The following is an 11,256-nucleotide window of genomic DNA, read 5'->3' as shown; positions in this document are numbered from 1 at the left end:
ATTGCAGAGTGACTGTTGTTGGTCTGCATTCCCCTACTCCCAACTGCTTAAATATAGATAATGGCATCAAACTAATACTAGCTCCTAAGTCACAAAGTGCTTTGCCAGCATATCTAGTTCCTATAGAGCATGGTACTGTAAAACTTCCTGGATCTTTCACTTTTGTAGGAATCTTACTTTAGAGCATATGACTACTTTCCTGTGTTAAAGCAATAGTTTCAAACTCTCCCAGCCTTCTCTTTCGTGCCAAGATGTCTTTTAGAAATTTCACATAATTTGGCATTTGCTCCAAGGCTTCCACGAAATGTATATTTATGTGTAATTGCTTCAGCACTTCTAGGAATTTACTGAACTGCTTATCTTGTTTTTTCTTCTGGAATCTCTATGGGAAAGGTGGTGGGTGTCTAAACTGCTGGGTAGCTTCAGGAAGTACCAAACTCTGTTTGTTTGGTTTGATGTAGGTCGTAATTACTGGTGTTGCAACTTCTTTTTCAACATGTTCTAATTGAATTCCCTCTGCTGTAGTTGTAGTTTGGCCCATGTAACCAGTGTTTTGATGGTTGGGCTGTTGTAACATGCTTCCATCTTAAGGTGGTTTTTGTGAGGAATTAACTTTCTTACCCTTGTTAGTCACATCAACTGGGATGTCAACATTTTTTTCAGATCTCAAATTAATTGCTTTACAGTGTTCTTTGCCCTCTCTTCTAGGGTTTTCTGTGTTGCTAGGTGAACTTCCTTGAGTCCTGCTACCCATTGCTGTAGCAAGTTGTCCCATTTGATTTTTCAGGTTCCTCAATGATACAACTTGACTCTGTACAATTGCTTCATTCTTTGCAAAGTACTCTTTAATCAATGCTTCCAGTGAAATGATTGGATCCTGACTGCTATGTTTTTGCCCCTGACACTACTGATAAAATCCAGATGGTTGAGTGTTCCTATTTTGTCCATTTATTGTTGGAGCATTTCGATTCTGACTGCTCCATGAGAATTTTGGGTGTTGTTTCCATCCAGGGTTGTAAGTATTTGAATATGGGTTGTTCTGAGGCTGTCAATTGAAATTACCCACATAGTTTACTGATGCTGGATTTCCAGGACAATTATCAAAGTCATGTCCTTCACCATAGTATACACAAGAAAGTTTAGCAACTTGCTTCACTACTGCTGGAGCAGATGTCATGGCCTTTACCATGTTAGTCAATGAGGTTACTTATGCTGATAAGGCTGTAATTGCATCTATGTTATATACCTTTGTTGATCCTCTTGCTGCTGGTTACCTGGTTGATGGCCACTGATAATTATTATTGGCAATTCTCTCCAGAATTTCATAAGCTTTAGTGTAAGATTTGGATAAAAGGGCTCCATTTGCTGAAGCATCCACACTCAACCTTGTACTTGGATTCAACCCATTGTAGAAAGTTTTCAATTGAATGCAACAAGGAATGCCATGATGAGGACACCTTCTGAGAAGTTCTTTGAATCTTTCCCAAGCCTCGTACAAACTTTCATCTTCAAGTTGATGGAAATAAGTTATCTCATGCCGTAACTTTGCATTTTTTGTCAGTGGAAAATATTTCATTAGGAATTCATTAGCCAACTCATTCCATATAGTGATGGAATCATATGGTAACGAATTTAACCATGCTCTTGCTTGATCTCTTAAAGAATAAGGAAAAAGCCTCAGCCTTAAGGCATCTTATGTTGCTCCAGCAATTTTGAAAGCATCACTCACTTCCAAGAACAACTTAAGATGGAGATGAGGATCTTCATTTGGTAATCCATTGAATTGAGCAATTGTTTGCAACATTTGAAACATCACTAGCTTCAACTAAAAATTTACAGCTTCTACTTCAGGTCTGATTATCCCAAGGTGTACAACTTGAGGAGTTAACACAGCATAATCTCTAATATCTCTGTCTCTGTCACCAGCCATGTAAATAATATTGTTATTGCATGGCTGTCTCTCGTTAGCATGTTCATTCTGCTCTTCTTGAATGTTAACTGATTGTAAGGGCCCGTGAGGGTTTAACTTGAGGAGTTTACTTCCTTTGTTCTCTTCGCAATCTTCTAACAGTCCTTTCAATTTCAGGATCGAACTGAAATATCATATATCTGTCTTTGCGCATGCAAGCATTGATCTGCCAATAAATAGAATGAATTAAATCAAATTTGGTGCTATCAAGATTTACTTCACATTTCAAAAATAAACAATCAATCCCCGGTAACGGCGCCAAAAACTTGTTGGTTGATTTTATAATCAAATACTATTGGTGTCAATGTGCAAGTGTACACAACAAGTAATAAAGTGATAAGTATTCAAGATCGTCTCCACATGGATTGATGTTACCAGAAATGTTGTAGCAATCACAATAGTGCAAACTAATTCAAATCTGAAGTTAACAAACGTAAAATGTGTTATATCATAATTAATGATTGTGAGAGAATAAAATAAACAAAACCGCAATGAAATAAACTAAACTAAATGTGTCTAAGATTCAAGTGAGAATATGGTAGTTGAATGATCAAACACTCCTTATGGGCTGATTGTTTTTCATCAAGTTGACTCCAATTGTCACGGCAAGTGCTGCAGCACTGGGCGGAATTAATTTGCATCCTCAACTGTAGCATATTGGAACTCTCATACCCTCAAATACACTAGCAATAACCAGTTGCTAATCTACTCATGATATGGCTTTATGATCCTTTTTATCTCTCCACCCTACAAGGTGAGCACCTATGTCTAGTGTGTCACAAATCTTAACTTGCCCTTATGGGATTCAAGATAACTTAATCCAGGAAACTTAACTTAAGATCAAGTAATACTCTAATAATATCCGCTAAGACATGCCTTTTTGTTGCTCTATCTTAACTGAAATAACAGTTATATTAATAATAACTACTAGAGTATAATGCTACAGCAATGACATAACAACATATAAGAACAATCAAGAACTCATTGGATTGTTTGTCACTCAACTACAAGCAAATCTAGTTCATATTCTGAATAAGAAAAACGAACATAAATATGTTGTTCACGGGATACATTAGAACAATCAAAGGAAGAAAATAAATATAAGTTGAGCATAGTGAAAGACAAATCCGAATAATTCTGCAAGATTCTTCAATGTTGCTGAAACAGCACTCTTCAATGTAAAGGTAATTCTTTTTAGGGTAAATATCCATCGTCCACCCGTTTTTTACACCTTTTTTAAAAATACACAATTCCTTCATTTTTTTGCTGGAATCCACCTAAAGTTACATTTTGTTTCACTTTTCCACTTCCGTTTGGAATCCGTTAAGAAAACTAACGGAAATTTTAAAAAATGATCATTTTACCCCCAAAACTAAAATTACAATTTCACCTTAAAAATTACCAAAAATAATCAGATTAAATCTAATTATTTTCCCCATCGGTCAATAAAGAAATTAATTCCACAACCATCAAATGCAATTTTTTTTTTTAAATATGTCTGTAATTAGAATGTTAAATTATAATAGTAATATTAAAAATAGCTCAATCTCATAAATCATCAATTAAATTTAAGATAAGTAGAGTTTTATTATTCATTGAGTTATAATCTCTAGTAGTTAAGATTTTTTTGTACTTCATTAACGTACCAATAATGATATTCATCATTAAATTTTATTATTTTTGGCATTTTTAGGGTGAAATTGTAATTTTCATTTTGGGGGTAAAATGGTCATTTTTTTAAGTTTCCGTTAGTTTTCTTAACGGATTCCAAACGGAAGTGGAAAAGTGAAACAAAATGTAACTTTAGGTGGATTCCAGCCAAAAAATAAAGGAATTGTGAATTTTTTAAAAAGGTGTAAAAAACGGGTGGACGGTGGATATTTTCCCTTCTTTTTATTTAAAAAAAGTTAGGGTACTTTTGGGGTTGAAGAGATGTGGCTTTTACCGTACACTTAAGTTGCTAAATTTCAAAGTTAAGTAAAAGCACAGCAATTACAAGAATACCTTTGTTTTCTTTATCTTCTTATTTTTTTTAGTAGTACTATAGTAATAAGCCATATTTGGTTTTCATGTGGATAATAAAGACCCGGATTATCTGGAGTTCCTTAACGTTATTGCTAAGCCAGCTAAGAATCTACCAAGTGCAGAAATTCAGTTGGAAAGAAAAGAAGCTGAGCTATCTAGTTAGTTAGTTAGTTATTTTGAGATGAATTTGATGAATATAACTGTTGTTCTTAGTGTGTGTGTGTGTGTATAAATGTATGCAATTTAAGCTACAGAATTAATAAATTCTAGCACTATTACTGTGATTAATGCTCAGGTAAGTAATTCATTAATTAAAACTATAAATTCAGGCTTTGCTAGGAATATATATTATTATGAAAAGGTGAAAAAAATAGAAAAAAGAAAAAACCAACTAATTACCATTTGTTACCACATAGCTAGCATTGAAATATAAAGTTCCCAAAAAAAAATTAACTTCTCCAATTACATGTGACCCATGAAAACGGTACTATCAGCAGGAATCAGTGAAGCTGCGGTAGCAAATTCAAATATTACAGAATTCTAACAGGTATTTTCAATTATTTCATCCACAATCATTTTCATATTAAGCATAGTTAATTAATTATGCCAAAATATACAATTTCAATTGAATTTTCAATTGGTTATCTCACTCTTGACTCTTCATATAGGCATTTGATGCGTGATTCTCTGAGTTCTTTAACTGTAAAGGAGCTTAAGCAACTGGAGAATAGGCTTGAGTGAGGCATCACGAGGATCAGGTCCAAGAAGGTAACTAATTAATTGCATTATGCATGCATGAAATCGATGAAAAATAATAATAATTGAATTTGAGCAATACATCATTGTTTTGCAACAATACATTGCATAAACTTTATCGATATACGTTCAGTATATGTAATTTATGTTTGAAAATAATTTGTTGCTTTGTCTGTTTCCTGTTTTGTGCAACAACATGAAATGCTGCTAGTTGAAATTGAGTTCTTGCAGAAAAGGGTAATAATTAATGTTCATTAAATCTTGTAGCCTTTTTAGAAAACTACAAGGACTGCATGGATCCCACCCTTGGCCAAACCAATACACTTGACAATTTCCTTGCCGACAAACTCAGAGCCAGCGGAAGCATCAAAAAGTCCTGCAATGGCTCATAACATCAATCTACTTGCCACCACAACATCAACAAGCATGGAATGGAATATCTAGGCATCAACATTAGTAAATTACCGGGGGTATCAATGACATTAACAACTTGGCCATCTTTGAGCACGGTTGTCTTCATTTCACAAGTTTTAGTAACACCAGACGAGCCAGCACTCGCCTTGAAGGCTTTTCTTCCGAGAATACTATTGCCCGTCGCACTTTTGCCATTGCCAGTACGGCCAAGTAAAGCCACTGTGCGCTCCCCATTAGATGGAGAAGTAGGCTTCCAATCGCCATCAATCACTCTTTCTGCCATCCTAAAAAAATTTCAATTTACCTGCAATGGATTTACAATATCAAACCACTTCACATTGAATTCACTTTTTATCATTAAACAATAAGAAAGAAAATTTAGTTACCATACCCTTACAATTTCACTCCATTAAAACTTATATTTGCTATTACTTTAAATATTATCCAACCGAACATGAATAAATTCATAAAAAAATATTAAAAATAAAAATCATTCAGACCCCGACGACATAGTGTAAATTTATAATCTTAATAAAAATATGATGAATTGATATATATTCAAGCACAAAATCTAAACAGCATCAGTTAATTAATTAATTATGTTGATGTATAATTTAATTTAATTCTGCTTGTTTTACGAAATTATTGAAAAAAAAACGACAACAATCAATTATGCATAGTGGCGGACCGAGATACTTAAATTAGGAGGCTTAGTTCAAAACATTTTATTTAATTTGGGGTTTTTTTTCAAATGTTCATACGAATACATTTTAAATCTCATAAACTCAAATTTCATTACTTTCTTTTAAATTTTAAATAATAATGGTAATAAACTCTTTATTTTAAATGCATGAAAGTATCATTTTTCTAAGTAGTTTTCCCAAATATTTAAAAAACAATAATGTGGCTATTGGGATTTAAACCAGGACTTTAAAACCATCAACTAACACTCTTATCATTGAACTGTAAGTCTTTTGTTACATAAAAAATGTGTCCAAATTTTTTTATTTCATTCCTTTAAAAGGGGCGTGGGCAATATTTAAAAGAAAAATTAATGGCTCAAAAGGGGCTGAAGCCCTTCCTGGGCCTTAATTGGGTCGCCCATGATTATGCATTACATCCAATAAAATTTACAAACCGAGGTAAAGAAAATCGAGTCTATAATAAAAAACCAGAAATTGAGATTGAGAGGAAAAGGCGAGGGCAATTTGGAGAAAGCAAAGTATGAAAACAAACTTTGAGATGATGCAATCAACTAAGATTTTACTTACTTGTGAAGAGAGGAGAGCTGCAGGGATTGCGTTGCATTTGAAGAGATGAGAAAGGGGAAGAGACTAGACTTAAATTTTAGGATTTAAGGTATGAAAATTATAAATTGAATAATGAATGTAATAGAAAGTTGAGAAGTAAAGGATGTAAGAGAGTTTAAACAGACAATTGAGAAGAAAAGAATGTAAAAGAGTTTCAATAGAAATTTGAGAAGTAAAGAATGTAAGAAAGTTTAAATAGAAAGTTGAGAAGAAAAGAATTTAAAAGGGTTTAAATAGAAAGTTGAGAAGAAAAGAATTTAAAAGATAAATGAACATGCAATTTATCTCTTTTGCCTTTCATTATTTTGTCACTTTTATTATTAAGGAGGTTGTTAATTTTTTTTTCTATTGGAACTAATACATATCACTTATTTCTTACGGATTTCATAATATCTAAAAATCCAATTGCAAAGGGAGTTGCTAAGTTCACCATACTTGGCAAAACTTTCTTACGTCAATCAATTCCACTCTTTCAATCTTTGATAAATGGTAGACACAAAAACTTAAAAAAATAAACAGATAAACACAAAATATAAGGCATTAAAGAATCTACTAAACTTTTCATTTTGCCACACTTCAGGAATGTGGAGAGTGAAACGTATTAACAGCTCAGACATATAGTTATTACACAGAATGTTACAGCAAATCCAGATTATTGTTGAATAGGATCAGGCTTAATGCCGAATCATTCTACTGCCTTGCTATAAATTAAAACTGTGAAAAGGAAAATCAAAACTACGCAGCTTTTTTATTAGGTTCCATGTGCCTAACTACATTTTTCATAAAAAATTATTTTGAATATGCCTATTCAGTTTTTAACAAATTTAGAATATGACATAACTTGCTTATAAGTTATAACATTTCAATTGTTCCCACAGATTCAGGAGTGCATAATTCCTAGCAACAAAACAGGATCTACAGTATTACAAGAAATGTTCTAAAGATTGATGACTAAACAAGTGCAGAATCCATTCCTAAGTGCAAGTCATGATGAGCAAACAAAACAGAATCAGTGGACAATCATTAGAACATTTCATCAAGAAACACTTAATTTCATCAAGAAACAAAATAGAACTCGACAGTCAAACAATCTTCAAGGTAGGAACAACATGTTACAGCCATCAAAACATAATCAGTGAACAGATAATAACATATTTGTCCACATCAACTAGCAAGATAAGGCCTCTTTTCATATGGCAATCTCCAACAATCTAGGGGTAAGTACACAGCGGCAGTCTTTACCACCTCCAAGTCTCACAATTTAGAATATCATTAGAGGTACCTGCACGCTTTATAGGTATTTTTAATTACACAGTTTTAGCAATGATTACCCGATCTGAGAAATGAACGCATATGTATGTCATATTTTGATGTCAAAACACGGACCATAAAAAATACCATCTCAATACTTCGTTTGAGTTGATCTTCTTATGATTTTTTCATCTGCTCCTTCAGCTCTGAAATTTCTCGTTTTGAATATCCCTTGAGAGAATCAACCTCAACTTGTTGATCACAGAGTTTAGTAGCCCCTTTCTGAGTAGAAAAAAAGAAAAAGAGACATTTTCATGACATATTCAGAAAGAAGCAGCACAGAAGTCTATCACGATACTAATGAAGACACCTTCAACTCAGCAAAGATTTCATCTGAATATGGTTGCCCACCATTCTCCAAGATCACAGAGTTAACCAGAGAAATAAGCTTCCCAACCTGCTCAGTTCTCGTCGCCGCATCCTTAGTCTTGTTATCAAAAAGCACCCGCCTATTCTCGCATAGTTGAAGGATTTCCTAAAAGAATGGAAAAATGATCAGCTGACAAAATTTGTTTTTATTGTGATTGTTAGTACTTAATATCATGCATCCTCAAAAACTATTTAAGGGCAAGCCATAATCAAATTTTAATAATCAATTCCATTCTCCTTATGGTTTGACAACTTACAATAACCTTTTACGTCCATCAAATTTAAAGATCCTAAAAGGTGATCAGCATTCCGTATAACAGAAAATAATAATAATAATAATACTCTGCATAAATTCCAGTGAAAAGCACTGACCCAATCAAAATTAGTGGCTACAAAGCAGTAGCTGCCTCTTCACTAGGCAAATTCTTAAATTATATTCATACTAAACTTCCAATAGTCCAACCTTCAAGGAGTCTAAAACTTCAGAAAAGAACCAAAGAAAGACAACTTGATCAAAATGACTAATGAAATTATCGAAAACTATTGCCTTTCAGAAACAAACCTTTAAAGGCTTTGGACACTCAGGACCCAAGTAATCTTCTAATGTTTCGTCATTATCTTCAAGTTCATTCCCTCCAGTGAAAACAACAATCATATAGTCAAAAACTTTTTTCCCGAACAAGGACTCCAAACTGTGTATTGCAGCTCCTCCCTCTTCAGAAAAACGGTTTCTAACAGAGAAAACTAGAAGGACTGCATGGATCCCATCCTTGGCCATACCAATACATTTGACAATTTCCTTGCTGACAAACTCAGAGTCAGCGGAAGAATCAAAAAGTCCTGCAATGGCTCATAACATCAATCTACTTACCACTACAACATCAACAAGCATGGATTGGAATATCTGGGCACCAACATTAGTAAATTACCAGGAGTATCAATGACATTAACAACTTGGCCATCTTTGAGCATGGTTCTCTGCATTTCACAAGTTTTAGTAACCCCAGACGAGCCAGCCTTCGACTTGAAGGCTCTTCTTCCGAGAATACTATTGCCCGTCACACTTTTGCCATTGCCAGTACGGCCAACTAAAACCAAAGTGCGCTCCGCATTAGATGGAGAAGTAGGCATCGAATCGACATCAATACTCTTCCTCCCATCATAAAAAAGATTTCAATTTACCTGCAATGCATTTACAATATCAAACCACTTCACTTTGAATTCAGTTTTTACCATTAAACAATAAGAAACAAAATTTAGTTACCACACCCTTACAATTTCACTCCATTAAAACCTATAATTGTTATTACTTTAAATATTATCCAACCGAACATGAATAAATTCATTAAAAAAATTAAAAATTAAAAATAAAAATCATTCAGACCCCGACAATATAGTTAAATTTATAATCTTAACAAAAATATGATGAATTGATATATACTCAAGCATAGAATCTAAACAGCATTAGTTAATTAATTAATTGTGTTGATATATATTTTAATTTAATTCTGCTTGTTTTATGAAATCATTGAAAAAAAAATGACGACGATCAATTATGCACAGTAGCAAACCTAGGGGAGCTTAGTTAAAAAAATTATTTAATTTGGGTTTTTTTTAAATGTTCACACGAATATATTTTAAGTCTCATAAACTCAAATTTCATTACTTTCTTTTAAATTTTAAATAATAATAGTAATAAACAATTTATTTTAAATGCATGAAAGTATCATTTTTCTAAGTAGTTTTCGCAAAATATTTAAAAAAAATAAAATAATGTGGCTATTGAGATTTGAATATGGACTTTAAAACTATTAAATAACACTCTTACCATTGAACTATAAGTTTTTTGTTATATGAAAAATGTGTCTAAATTTTCTTTATTTAATTCTTTTAGAAAGGGCTTGGAGTATATTTAAAACAAAAATTAATGGCCCAGAAGGGGCTGAACCCCCTCCTATGCCTTAATTGGGTCGGCCATGATTATGCATTACATCTGATAAAATTTACAAACCGAGGTAAAGAAAATCGAGTCTATAATTAAAAAAAAAAAAGAAATTGAGATTGAGTGGAAAAGGCAAGGGCAATTTGGAGAAAGCAAAGTATGAAAACAAACCGTGAGATGACGCGATGACCTGAGATTTTACTTACTTGCGAAGAGAGGAGAGCTAAAAAGATTGTGTTGCGTATGCAAAGATGAGAAAGGGGAAGAGACTTGACTTAAATTTTAGGATTTAAGGAATGAAAATTATAAATTGAATAATGAATGTAATAGAAAGTTGAGAAGTACAGGATGTAAGAGAGTTTAAATAGAAAGTTGAGAAGTAAAGAATGTAAGAGAGTTTCAATAGAAAGTTGAAAAGTAAAGAATCTAAAAGAGTTTGATGAAAAGAATTTAAAAGAGTTTAAATAGAAAGTTGAGAAGTAAAAAATGTAAGAAAGTTGAGAAGTAAAGAATGTAAGAGAGTTTAAATAGAAAGTTGAGAAGAAAAGAATCTAAAAGAAGAATGAACATGCAATTTATCTCTTTTGCCTTCCATTATTTTGTCACTTTTATTATTAAGGAGGTTGATAATTTTTTTTTCTATTGGAACTAATATATATCATTTATTTCTTATTAATTTTATAATATCTAAAAACTCTCTCGTCACCAAAAAATTTAAAACAAAAGAGGGGTAAATGAGTTATTTTCTCAATAACTTATCTTGGGGCTATAATATGTGCATTCATTATAAGAAAAATATTTAAAAATAACAAAAAGTACAAGAAAATATTTTATAATTAATTTTTTATTTAAATTGAAACATATTTATTTTTTATTTTTAGTACTTAAATATTTTATTTTAATTCGTATTTATATAATTCATTTAATTTATAACAAATACGAATAAAATTTTATTTAAAAATAAGAATAATATTATAAAATTACTTAATTAAAAATTATTGACTATTATTAAAAAAATACTAAAGTAATTAGTAAATATTGATTTGAATAGGGGAAAATTGACGACCTCCCATTATTATTATTATGGATACTCCTTTATTAAATTAGCGTATTTGATTAACACTAAAAAGTGTACATGTAATAAGGATAAAATTTTTAGT

At 32.1% G+C, this 11,256-nt stretch overlaps 1 non-coding gene and 1 pseudogene across 1 annotated transcript; one reads left to right on the top strand and one right to left on the bottom strand.

Moving 5' to 3' along the window:
* Positions 1 to 1,439: 1,439 nt before the first annotated feature.
* Positions 1,440 to 1,547, top strand: LOC127901710 (small nucleolar RNA R71). The gene has a single exon (XR_008053954.1). It is a non-coding gene; the product is annotated as a small nucleolar RNA R71 (small nucleolar RNA).
* A 5,779-nt stretch (positions 1,548 to 7,326) lies between these two features.
* Positions 7,327 to 9,294, bottom strand: LOC127900679 (immune-associated nucleotide-binding protein 9-like; annotated as a pseudogene).
* Between the last annotated feature and the right edge of the window lie 1,962 nt (positions 9,295 to 11,256).

The sequence above is a fragment of the Citrus sinensis genome, chromosome 3 (genome assembly GCF_022201045.2).
Source record: "Citrus sinensis cultivar Valencia sweet orange chromosome 3, DVS_A1.0, whole genome shotgun sequence".
Taxonomy (NCBI): domain Eukaryota; kingdom Viridiplantae; phylum Streptophyta; class Magnoliopsida; order Sapindales; family Rutaceae; genus Citrus; species Citrus sinensis.
Note: the sequence above shows the minus strand (reverse complement) of the source record. Positions and strands in the feature narration are given on the sequence as shown.